Source organism: Acomys minous, assembly GCF_964271855.1.
Source record: "Acomys minous genome assembly, chromosome: 14".
Lineage (NCBI taxonomy): Eukaryota > Metazoa > Chordata > Mammalia > Rodentia > Muridae > Acomys > Acomys minous.
Genome location: NC_140496.1, coordinates 6,604,788 through 6,618,078, shown reverse-complemented (window position 1 = coordinate 6,618,078; position 13,291 = coordinate 6,604,788). Strand labels below are relative to the sequence as shown.

The window sequence follows — 13,291 nt, the reverse complement described above, 5'->3', positions numbered from 1 at the left end:
CCCCTACAGTGCGGTTAGACTTTGTGCAGAGACCCCGGCTGAATGCGTGTGTAAGTGGTACCCATGCGCTGATGACTCGCCGTGTCCTCTGGTATCCCCAGTATCAACAAGAGGGCATGGGTGTTTTTTTGTTTTTTTCTTTAAAAACACAGGCCCAAATCAGCAGTTCCCACCCCAGTGTGGTTGCATTGAGAATGCTATGATGTCTGAGTGCCCTTGGCCTCCGTGATTAGCATGTCAGAGGCTGGACTAGAAGGTGTTGAGTGTCCTCGTTTCATCCCCAGTGTCCAGCTGCTATGTAGCTTCCCCCCCAGTCCCCCCTGCCCCCCCCACTGCTGTGACCTTGTCCTCTTAGCTTTGTGTCTGTGGGGCTCTTCTATGCACACATAGGTTGTCCCAGCTCTGCTTTCTTGGGAAGTGGCACCCAAATTTGAAGGAGTTCATGACTGTCCCAACCTAGAAACTGCTGTCCTCTGTCCTCCAGCCCCTGATGCAGCCTCTGAGTGTTTTACATGCTCCGCCTGCCTCCACTTCTGTAATTCCTAAGCTTGGCATAGATGGCTATCAATTTCCAGCCCTGTTCTCACTGTAGCACAAAAGCCCCTGCCTCATTTCTCCAGTATAGGAAGGACGAGGCAGTTTGTTCAGAACCTACATGCTAGGTGCATTCTTCTGTGGTTTGAGCTCTGTACCGGCCAACCTGAGGTATCACTCTGCTTAGGGCTGCACCTCCCTTAGGACCATCTTGGAGACCCCACAATAGTGTCTCTTATTGTCCTCTTTGCCCTCAAAGCTCTCACTGATCTGGAGCAACCGTATGTGTGTGTGTGTGTGTGTGTGTGTGTGTGTGTGTGTGTGTGTGTGCGTGCAATGCTTGTATGTGTGCACACACACATGCACGTACACGCACAAACCTGCATGCACTTCCCTGAGCATTTTCTTCCTGACCGCTCTGGGACAGCACCCTCTCTAAGTGGTTCAGAGCTGGTTTTACCTCAGGTGGCCTGGATGCAAATCACCCACAAGGCTCTCAGCTTCAGTGCATTTCACAGTGCCAGGGCTTCTCTTTGAGGCCTCCAGCCTTGCTCTCCCCTGCCTGTTGGGCCGTTTGGGCCTCACAGAGCCCCAAACAACTGAGCAAGGCAAATGGTTGTAACCTTGGCTCATGCTCAAAGAAGTTTGGACCTCAGAGGAGGTGTGGATACTGGCCAGAGCCACCTGGCCAGGAAGCAGCGGAGCCCCGCCTGCAGCCCAGCGCTGGCCACGGTGAGGCGTCTGCCTTCCAGATGGGATCTTCAAAAAACGATTTATTGAGATATAATCCATGTAGTGTACAGTTCTCCCCACTGAAGTGTGTGGATCTCTGGGTTTCTGTGTCCTTGCAGAGCTGTGTACCCTTTACTGTTGTTGTTGTTTGGTTGTTTGGTTTTCTAGTCAGGGTTTCTTTGTGTAGCCTTGGCTATCCCGGACTCACTTTGTAGCCTAGGTTGGCCTCAAACTCACAGAGTGCTAGTATCACAGGCATGTGCCACTGCCCCGCCAACCCTGATTCCTTTACCACTTTTATTTTAGAGTGTTTCTCTCACTCCAAACAGAGTTTCATCTTCATTAGGCAGTCAGCCAATATCCGTAGCCCTGGCCAACCCTTTCCTATCTTTTATTTGTGTCTGTCTGGACACATCTTGCGAGGGGTCACATGGCATTCTGCCCACATGCCTGTCTGTTCTCATGGTGTCTGACTCTGACGCTCATCCATATAGCTTCCATCACCACAGATGAGGTCTGAGTGTCCTGCTCCCAGCCCACTAGATTTGAGGATTTTCTTCAGGGAATGTGGGCTTGTAGTGGCTTCCTCTGGGGTGGCCAGCTCCACGCTCGAGTAGCTGACCCCATTGTCTGTCATGTACCCCTTGCTCTGCCATGATGCTCCAGTTCAATCCTCCCCTGGTAATCAGAGGACTGTGCCCACGTGGATGCTTTCAGCGATGTCTTCTTCAGGCCTGAGCTGTTGGCTGGGCTCAATGTGTGGCCTCTGGCTGGTTTTCTCCCGGAGAGGAACCACTTGGTCACTAAGAAGGATTTGATCCTTGAAACTATAATAGGTCTCTGTCACCCATGCATATTCTGGTGTTATTTTTCTTCCTAGTGACAGGGTAGCCCTTGTTGGACAAACCCACGATGTAGTTGAATATGGCTTTAAACTTTTGTGATCTCTCTGCTTCTACCTCCCAAGTGCTAGGATTACAGGCATGGGGTACCACACTGAGCTTATGGGGGTCCTGGGGAGAAACCCAGGGCTTCTTGAATGATGGCTGAGCATTCTACCAGTTGAGCCTCAGTCCCGTCCTGGCATTTAAAAAATAGTGCCTTAGGCAGGCATCGCAGGCAAGGCTGGCAGATAAATATCAGTAGGTACGGAAAGAGTGCTGGAGGTACTGAGTGAAGGTCGGAGGCCCTGCGTGTGCCTCAGTGGCTGGGCACTAAAGCCTTCCAGGGGTGGGAAGAAGGCCACAGCAAGCTGCAAACACAAGCCAGAAAGCCATTGGACCAGACATGGTAGCACACACCTTTAATCCCAGGATACAAGAGGCAGAGATCTTTCTGTGCTTGAAGCTGGGCTGGTCTATATAGCAAATCCCAGGCCAGCGAGGGCTACATAGTAAGACCCTGCCTTAATAAAAGGAAAAGAAGAGTCATTGAATTCCAGAAGTCATGGCTGAGGCCCTGAGGCCAGTGCTCACACCAACCCGTGAGTAGGGGCAGAAAGATATATTCTTGGACCAGCCATACCACCAGGCCCCAGAGGCGCCCTGGAATTTTTAGGTCACAGTCTTGGCAAGACCCAAGGTTCTGCTTTCAGGGAGCTGAGAGGCGGTTCTCCCTCAGGTCAGCTGCCTCCTAGTCATCGAGGATCTAAAACCACTGCCCGGCCAGCAGCATCTAACGGCTTTGGCAGGTACAGTGTGTTTTCTTCTCCTGGCTGGGTCCCTGTGGAAGGAGACAGAATGGATGGGTGCCAGGGTCCAGCAGGCTTGTCTCCCCTGAGCCCCTCCTCTGATGCAGGGCGGCAGAGGACCTGTGTCTTTTCCTTCCTGTACGCCCCACCTCCATATCCCACTGTGGGCAATTACTGCACTGTGCTTGGCAGGGATTGGAGGGGCTCCCTGGGAAAGAGCTCTCAGAGGAACCCCACAGCTGCAGTTGGCCATCTAACGGGGGAAATCCATGTGCTTTCGAGGGAGCAGAGTCTGGCGGACACTGCCTGCGTTCTAGAACTTTCAGTGCTATTTGTTTTCCTTCTGTTTTTGTAGTCTTCTAATGTATTCCTTTTGGAAGGCCAGGCTTTCAATTCAGCAGGAACAAATACCCGATAGAACAAAAGAAAAGCAAAGAGCCAAGCAGGGCCTGGTGAGAGCGCCGTGTTAGAGACCGTGCTGCCCTTCTGTATGACCAGTGTGTGGGTCCTAAAGCCACAATGAGTGGTTCGCAACTGCCTGTGACTCTAGCGGCGGGAGGACCAGTGTCATCTCTGACCCCTGTGGGTATGCACTCACACATGCATGAAACAAACACCTACACCCTAACGGCCATCTGCTTTCACCTCACTCTGGCCTCAGTGGTCTTCCCTTCCCTATGAAGGCTAAGTTGGGACGGCCTGTCCATAGTTGCTTTTGTTTCCCAGAGGCTGGGCTGGGTGGGGCACTGGGGTGTGCGGGTGCTTGACAGGGCTTTTTCTTGGCATGGCAGTGGTCGAGTGGAGCTGTCTCATCACAGATGCCCCCTTTGGCCCTGAGAGGCACCTGGTCAGAGCCACTGTGTTCACAGAGGAGCCCCATTCACTACTTTGGAGGATATGGTCAGAATTTGAGCCCTAGTTAGGGACACTAGTTCAGTGGCTCTAGAACCCCTAGATTTCAGAGCAGAACTGACCCACTCAGTGCCACAGTGGAGTGAGTGAGCAGGGCCACTAGCCGAGTGTAGGCATCAACTCGCCCAGCTTGGCTTCAGTTCCACCTCTGCTAGGCACAGGGCCTGCTCTGTCCACTCACCAGGGTGGTGCTGTGACCTCCCCGTTTTGAGAAAAGATGATGATGGCAAACCTCTCATGGATGCCAATGATACCCTGTGACCCTCGGCTAGAAACATTGCCTTTTATAGCAAGTGGCTTTGCGGGTGGGATGCAGCCTAGATGGAACTCCTTCTGGAGGGTCCAAGCCACCCAGCGTAACAGCAAGGCTCCCTACCAAAGGACATTTGATGCAAGTGTATAGGGAGTTGCCATGCAGCAACGGGACAGGGATTGATGTGACGTAGCCACAGGCCAAGGGATGCTAGGACTACCTGGAAGAGGCAGAACAAAGCCTGCTGGAGCCTCTGAGGGACCTGGTATTTACCATGCCATGTCTTATGTCTGTGAGGCCTGTGCAGAGTCTCAACACGCTTTCAATGCTCTGAGCAGCTGGAACAATGCTTAAGACAAAACAAGGCTGTTTCCTTAGCCTAAGGCTGCTTCTGTCACCCCACCTCCATTTACAGATCTCTTCTGTCACGCGTGGGATGCAGCTTCCCTGCGCCCACTGGCCAGATGATGGCTCAGGCAGCCTTAGCTTCCATGTCCTCTCCATTTGCCTGTTTGGCACACTGGGGACCAGTGGCTGTCACGGGAGGCTGAGGAGCCCTAGCCAGCCCCATGCACACTGAAGAGAGGAGCCCGTTACCTCCTGTGCCCCACCAGGGGTGGTGCTTCTAATTAGAAAACGAGAAAGCCAGAATAGAAAACTGGGAGACATTAAAGGCCTGGACATGGTCACTGGGTGGTCACTCTGATTCTTTCTTAAATGGGAAAATAAGTAAATACGAGGCCTGGCACCTCTGAACACATATGCAGTGAACAGTGCCGACTTTGCCTAAGTCAGGGGGGGTCTGCAGGGTGCAGGTACAGCTGTGCCTGGCCAACTGCATGGACGTCCTGGAAGGCGCATTGGTTTCTGTCACCCAAGAACAATCAACATAAAAGAGGGAAGATTGATTTTGGCTCCTGACTTGAGAGGTTCCACCCATGGCTGGGGTTCCACTGCTTCTGGGTCTGTGGAAAGACTGAAGCATGGCGGGGTTGTGTGGCGCTGGAGCTTGCGTAGCTCGCGGTTGCCAGGAAACGGAGAAAGAGCACAGAGAGAGGGTTCAGGGACAAGACATCACCCCCAGTGACCTACTTCTTCTACCCAGGCTTTACGTCCTAATGGAGCACCTCTGTAGGAAGTCACCAGTGGATTGACTGTTGAAGCTGGCGTTCTTATTATCCAACTGCCGCTGGGGAGCACCACCAGCTGAGGCCACGCTCCAACATGAGCCTCTTGGAGGGTGGGGAGCACCTCATACCCAAACCAGACAGGATGCGGGATTCTCTCTCAGTTCAGGTCTGTGGGGCTCCAGGCATGTTAGGAAGGAACGGAAGCATCCTGGAGTTGTCCCCTCCCTGGGCTGGAGGTGGCATATGGCTCTGTTTACCCAAGGTCTCTGTTATTTTTGGCGCAAGGTCCTGAGACTCTGAATGAGCGAGTCCGCCCTGGTGCTGCTGCATGGCCTTGGATGGGGGCTCTGTGACTGGAGCTTCCTTCTGCTCAGCTTGGAAGTGGGACAGCATTTGTGCATATGTGTCCTGCAAAGTCCTTCCAAAGACCCATATCCTTACCAGAACCCAGGCACGGAAGACCGCCGCTCCTTTACTTGGTGGCACCAGGTGGATGGGGTGTTTGGGTTTGGCCCATGCCTGCACAGGTTTGGCAGCGCAGTGACGTCTGGGGCCCTCAGTCTGGTAGCACTTGTTCTTTTCTCATAGTGGCCGTGTCTACGGAAGCACCTAAGAGTCAGGGTCAGAGACAGCCGTGCTGTGAGGCTCTCATGCTGGGGTTTGGCTTTCTCCTGTTTCATAGTCAACAGTGCTTGACTCTCCGGGTGGGCCTGGCACCCCTGGGACTTGCTTGTTGATGGATCGCTGCGCAGTTCTGGAGTGGATTTCACATAGGTCTGCCAGACGTGACCTGGGGAGGACAGAGCATTTGTGTTCTGTGTGGTCATGGCTGCTTTCCAAGCGCAGAAGTCTAGACTAAGGGGCAAAGGACCACAGCAGAAGGCTTCCCAGTGCTGGGATCTTGGGGACCACATTTATGGTGCAGAAATATTCTGGGATGATCCCTTCCTCAGCTCCCTAGGGCTCTTGGCTTGTGTGTAGAATTGGTTATAGTTGGAGGCGGGTTTCGTCGGGCCCACTGTCCCTTCAGCAGTCCTTGTCCAGGCTCACTCAGAGTCCCCAGATGTAGGGTGCTGACTGTAGACCCACTGAGGAGGGAGGTGGGTTAAAGAGTCAACAGCTGTGGAGGTCTGCTTGTCTAGTGAGGGACACTGGGCTGTTTCTGGTTCGGGGCTTCTGATGGTTTCTATTGAGTGACAGCTTGACAAGCTTGCAAATCATCTAAGAGATAACCCCCTGGGAGTAGCTATGAAGGAGTTTCTAGATTGTGTTACTTGAGATGGGAAAACCCACTGTAATTGTGGGCAGCACCATTTCATTGGGAGGAGTCTCGGGCTACATATAAAGGATACGGCGAGCTCAGCACCAGCATTTGCCTTTCTCGGCTTCCTGACTGGATGCCATGTGACCAGCTGTCCTGCGCCTTCCCTGCCGTGATGGACTGTATCCCCTCCAACTGTGAGCCAAAACAACTTCTTGACTGGTACTTTGTCATAGCAACAAGAACAGTAACTAATACGAGAACATTTTTGTAGTTTTTATGTGAAGATGGGTCTGTCTTTTTTTGGGACAAGCTCCCCATGTGTACACATGCTGGGCTTGGGTGCCAGCTGTGCATGCCATCTCATCTTAGGAGACATGGTAGCACTGTCCTATAGTGACTGCCCCATTCTGCGTCCCTGGCAATGGAGAGGGCAGCTCCTCCAAGTCCCTGGCAGTGTTGATGGTCACCATCTCATTCCAAGACCTCTGGTGGCTGAGCACTGATTTTCACTTCCCCACAGCCTTGACACCTTTCATGCCCCATTCATCACCAGCTTCCTCCTCAGGGAAGTGCTGTTCTCACCCTTTGCCTGTTTTCCAGTTGGTTTACCTATTGTATTTACCCTTGAGTTTTGAGACCTCTTGGTGTGTTCTGTATTGGGAGCTCCTCAGTAGGGGCCTCTGTAGATGTCCCTTTCCACTGTGCCCTCTTGTCATCCTTCTAATTGGGGTACCCTTAGAGCAAATTGTGTTTTGATGAAGCCCAATTCATCAATCTCCCTTTTTATGGAACATAGTTGGGCCACTTGAAAGATCTTCTAGATTCTGCTCCGGGCTGAGGGATGACTCAGGAAAATATCCAAGTCTTTGTTCCGTATGCCTTTATGTTTGTAAGAGCAGGAGACTCCAGATGCACTGCCCAAATGTTGCTGCTGGTCACAACGTACAATAACAACCCGAGAGCATTTGTTGGCATTGGGTGATGGCATGCTCAGGGCAAAGTGCACGTGCGTGTTCAGAACCCAGGCCACCATGAAGTCTCATGACATATGGCGAGCATTGCCAGAAACACCCCAGATTCCCTATGCACTTAATTTTGATTTAATTCTTTTTAGCGCTGTCTGTTCAGAAGCCCTTTGCTGATGCCAGACTTTTTTATGATCCCACAAGACCCAGTAAGGGATTGCAACCCACAGCCTCAGGGAGCACTAAGAGCAAGCGTGTCTAGGTCTGCAGAGTTCTCTCTCTGACTTTATTGTTCACTTTAAAAAATAAGTATTTGAGGAGTTGGGGAGTTGGTAAGGTGAGGACCTGTGTGGATTCCCAGCACCCAGTAAAAGCTGAGTATGGCATCAGTCAGTTTTGGCTTTTTTTTTTTAAAAACAGAATTTCTTATATGTGCATTGGTATTTTTCCTGCATGTATATCTGTGTGAGGGTGTCAAATTCCCTGGAAACTAGTGTTACAGACGTTTTCAGCTGCCATGTGCATGCTGGGAATTACAGTTAACCTGGGTCCTCTGGAAGAGCAGACAGTGCTCTTAACTACTGAGCCGTCTCCAAAGGCTGGGTGTGGTGGTACACATCTTTAACCCAGTGCCAAAGGGGAAGGGACAGATGGATTCCCCAGGTGGTCACTGGCTGGACAGCTTAGCTGAAATGGCAAGCTCCAGATTCAGGGAGAGAATGCATCTCAGCAAATAAGGTGGAGAGTACTGAGGAAGACACCCAGCATTGTGACTGCTGGCCTCTGCACATGCTTACATAGGCTGCACATGCTCACACACACACAGACACACACATACACACACACATACACACACACATGTGCGCACATGCTCATGCACACACACATAAGCATTTGAAATGGGCTGTGTTGCATGTGTGTTCCTGTAGATCCCAGACCAACAGGTTCCAGGAGCTCTGGGTGAGTGAGAACCTAATTTCATAGGCCAACATGTCCCTCTTAGCTAGTCTTTTATTCAGGGCCAACTGTGTGTTTCGGATGTAGGGCTGACTGTATTTAAGGTACAGGGATGATGTTGTGTTTGGGATATAAGACAGACTGTGTGTTTAGGGTACAAAACTATGTTTGGGGTATAGTAATGTGTTTAAGGTACAGAGCTGTGTTTGAGGGTACAGGGATGAATGTGTTTAGGGTACAGAGCTAACTTGTTTGGGGTACAGGATTGACTGCATATGAGCTATAGTAGCATTGACCATGTTTAGGGTATGGAGTTGTGTGTTTGACTGTGCACTTGGGGGTGTAGCACTGACTGCATGTTTAGGATATGGGGCTGTGTACCTGGGGTACAGGGCCAACTGTGTGTTTAGGGTATAGGGCTGTGTGATTAGGGTAGAGGACCATGTGTTTGTGTTCAGGGCAGTGTGTTTGGAGGGCAGTGCTGTAGGCTGCAGGCCTCTGTGTTCTTGCTGCCTGTCTGGATTATTGCTTCCAGACATGTACACTGAGCTCATCTCTCACCACTTGGAGTAGCTTGAGGCTTCTGGAGGAGTCTCTTAGTTCCCATGGTCAACCCTCACTGCCCCATGACTGAGTGTGGACAGCTGGGCTGAAGGAAAGCCCTCAGTGGCCCAGACTTAAGCTGGGCTCCAGAGTTTGCCTCCCCTGGTCCGAGATTCTTCTGACCCTGGCTGAGGCCCATAGTCAGACCCCAGCTTACGAGTGGACAGCAGTCAGAGACTTGCCAGAGCCCAGCATGCCCAAATCCAGGATCTGCAGAGGAAGAATGCCTCTCTCTGTCTCTCTGTCTCTGTCTCTCTGTCTCTCTCTGTCTCTCTGTCGCTGTCTCTCTCTCTCTCTCTCTCTCTCTCTCTCTCTCTCTCTCTCTCTCTCTCTCTCTCTCTCTCTGTGTGTGTGTGTGTGTGTGTTTTAAAGACAGGATTTCTCTGTGTAGCCTTGACTGTCCTGGGCTCACTTTGTAGACAGGCTGTCCTCGAACTCATAGCGATCTGCCTGCCTCTGCCTCCCGAGTACTGGGATTAAAGGTGTGCGCCACCACGCCTGGCTACGCCTGTGTTTTAAAGGGCCACCTAGGTGATGCTCACAAGCCAGGGTTTACTGAGGGCATGGAGAGCAGTCATCCGTATTCACAAATGAGGAAGGACAAAGCTGTCCAGGGCCATAGACAAATAGGGGAGCCCCTTTCTTTTTTAGTACTCTGCTGTGGGGACCCTCCAATCAGCTACTTAGCACCTACCTGCTCCTCTGCACCCAGACAAGGCTGGAGTCCCAGGATCAGGTGCTCTTTCCCAATCTAATCCTTCTGTAATCTCTGCCCCTTCTTGGGGCAGCCCCTCTCTCTCATGCCCTAAGGAGGTGTCTTTCAGGTGGTCACCTGCATGCCTCTTGGAGGAGGGCAACAGGAAATGCAGGCAACACCTGGGGCAGCCTGTTAGCATGGTTAGCTTCTCCTTTCTCTCCCTAAGCTGAACTTGAACTTCCTCCTCCATGGAGTAGAGAGCAATGACATGCAGATGTGGGACTGATCTGGCCTTAGAGTGCTGCTCTGCAGTCTTCTGTGTGACCCCTATTAAAGGGCCAGTGTTAAAAGACGATGTCCTAACACACACACATACCAAAGGCATACATGTCAGCGATCTTAGTGCATTAGCTTGTGAGGGAGCCGGGAAGATGTTGCCAGCATTTCAGGGATCCAGAGAGCCAAGCCGTGGGGGTAAAGTCCCGTGAGTTCACTAATCAGTACTGAAGAGGCTGTGCTGGGCAAGAAACCAGATACAGTTCGCTTGCCTCTCTGCTCCCAGCACTGGGCTACCTCTCATTTCCCCCTGTGTAGTGCAGGATTGGGAAAATGCTCTGGAGGGATATAGGCTAGGCAGTGAGGAGGCGTGGTTGTTCTGTATCTCCCCCCCCCCCCCACCTCAGATTGTTGAGCTTCCGCAAAGTGGAGCGTGGACGGAGAAGAGAGCAAGTCCAGCTGCTTCACATCAGCTGAGGGGGCATGAGACCGGCCTGGGAATCTATTCTAAACTCACCTTCTTGGATACGCTTCCCTTTCGCTCCTCACCTCCTCCCTGTTCCTTTAAGGGCAGCTCCCAGGGCTCTGAGGCCTCACCCACTGACCTCCCTGGAGCCTCCTCAGGAGCCCCTCCAGGCTTGCTTGCATCCATCATCATTAGCTGTCCCGATGAGCTTGACCTTGCTCTTCTGGAAGCATTCAGCCATTCTCTAGGTCACCAATTCCCTTTCCGGCCAGTTGCTTAGAGCAGCCAAACACTGAGGTTTCCGTTGGAATCCAGCTGCAGGTGTGGCCACAGGCAACACCTGCTATGGGACCCCGGGTCTATGGCTTGGATGCATGCTCCGGAAGGGGGAGAGGATTGAGGCTCTGGTGCAGGAAGCTGTTCCTGCTGGGGTGTGTGTGTGTGTGGGGGGGGTGACCTACCCTTTGGGCAGGTCTATGGCAACAGCTGTGGACGGTCTTGAGCTTGCAGCTTGCGGTGTGCTTCCCCCTCCCTGCTACTTGAGGTCTCTTTCAGGGAAGAGAGGGCAGTTGACTGACAGGGAGAGGATGCTCAGCCACTCACCCTGCTCCTGGTAAACTGAGAGAATTGTGTGTGTGTGTGGGGGGGGGCGTGTATGGGAGGTCTGGGTTTTGTTCTGATCGGTGCCAGCCAAGTTAGCAAAGCGAGGCTTCACCTCACCCATAGACCATGCTCTTCTGGAAAGACTAGGGTAGGGGAAGCAGCTCGGGAACCTACCCTGAGGCAGGACAGAGAGAACACAGCACACCATGCTAGAGGGACCAACATGTAAAAAGGAGAACACTTTGCCCTGGGTCATTTCCCAGCTTGGCCTGTTTGCAGGGGGCACAGAAGAGACTCAGATTCACCCTGTGGTTGGGCGTGCTCTTCAGAGGGATCCAGAAGCCCAGGTGGCGGCCCCTGGTGTGGGTGTGATGCTAGATCCTCCCTACTCCACACAGGACAGATAGAGCTGACAAGCTGCCCTGTGCTTTGCTTTCGTTTTCATTTCCTAGATGACATCATCGGGTGTTAGAGGGTAGCATTTGTGCAAGGGCTGGGAGACAAAGCTGATGGGTGGCATTACTCAGGGCAGCTGGAGGAAGTGGTCTGGGGCACCTGGATACTCATTGACGATGAGCAGGAACTGAGCACCCTGGGCTTCCCGTGGCTGCGGTGTGGCTTGAGCCCAGGATGGCAGCAGAGGGGAAGAGAGAGTCCCCAGCTGGACAAGGAGCCTCCATAGGCCAGAAAGCCAGAGTTACTGCACCTGCACAGAAAGTGGAGTCATCTCCACTCAAGACGAGGGGTCCACTGCTTGTCACCTCCCCACTGGGGAAGGCTGGGAGCACTGCTGAAAGATGTATGTGGGTGTCTCAGTGTGTCTCCTGCTGGGGATTGGTCAGGCTACCACAGCCGGAAGGCCGACATGGTACACTGAGTCCTCTGGCTTCCCCTTGGGGACAGTGTGACCTGCCTTGGAGCTGCTGTTGGCAGTTGGTTCTAGGGGCTGAAATGATGGGCTAGAATTGAGTGGAGGATAGAAACCAGGGCAGTGGGGCTCCCACCACATCATGAGCTGAAAGTCTGTGTTGGTCACGAGCCCTGGTCAGGCGTCAGCATCAGAATGTCGTGTATTATGTAGATATAACACTAACTCTGAAGGGGGTTTAGTTTGGCCCAGAGCCCTTGAGAGTTTGGCTATAGCACTGGGTCTTGGCTTCCATGTTTAAGCCCAGCCCTGGGCCTCTGGGAGAGTTGAGTAGGTGAAATGCCGTACATACTTTAGTACATCTCTAATTGATTCCAATGACCTAAGGATGATAAATCACTCGCTGGTTTCTCCGTGACCTCCCCATCCTGTCTTCCTAATCCTGAGTTGGCAAAGCTGCACATTGCACGGCTGTGACGTGTCCAGGACAGGGCCTCCAAGAGCAGGTTTGCTTTTTTCAGTCAGGACCCTTAAGTCACTCTGTGTCTTTCTCTTCTCCTGGCCATGGACAGAGCTGTGACACAGTGTACCCAGGGCAGGGATGGGGATGGAGATGAGGACATCTCAGAGGAAAAACAGGACAGGTGACTCTTCACTGCCCAGCTGTGCCAGGTGCGAACTTCCAGCCCAGTCACTGTTGCTTTCCAGTGTGGCACAACCTTCAAGCCAATTGCCTGTAGATATTGACAGATGAAAGCCTAAAACCCAAAGCACATCAAATCCAGGCAATCATCTGACTCTGGGTTCTCCATTACCAGATGCCCCTCAGACGGTCACATTCTGGATTTGATGAGGTGGCCGACCATCCTTGGTTGGCTGGTCAAACCCACTCGTAGCCTTTAATATACTCATTATTCCCTGTGTGCCTTCAAATTGCCCAGTAGAGGCAGAGGTTGGGTTATATTTTGGTTCTACTTAAAAAAAAATCTGATCTGGTCAGAAGATGTCATAGGTAGGCGGCTGTATGCAGCTCAGGCATGTGTCACGAGGATGCCTCTGAAGTGTGAACCTTCTGTTTGATCAGCTTGCAAGTTAAGACATGTTCTATTGTTGCCCTGGGCTGCTCTGACCTTCCAAGTGGTCCCTGACACCCAGGAGGCCACCCTTTTGATGCTTAACTTAGCATCATAGACACTGAAGTAGAAATCCCTGACTCACTCAATCCTCTTGCCTCAGCCTCCCAAGTAGCTGGGACTACATGAGTGTGCCACTGCGCTCAGCTGGGGCTCCCGCTTACTGGATGTTGGTTGTTGGCCTGAGCAGTCTGCAGTGAAAGCCTTC

At 52.2% G+C, this 13,291-nt stretch overlaps 1 protein-coding gene across 1 annotated transcript in view; it reads left to right on the top strand.

The window, feature by feature from the left end:
- The window catches only part of ZNF469 (zinc finger protein 469), a 228,451-nt gene that overhangs the window by 1,190 nt on the left and 213,970 nt on the right, over positions 1-13,291 (top strand). The window lies entirely within an intron of this gene.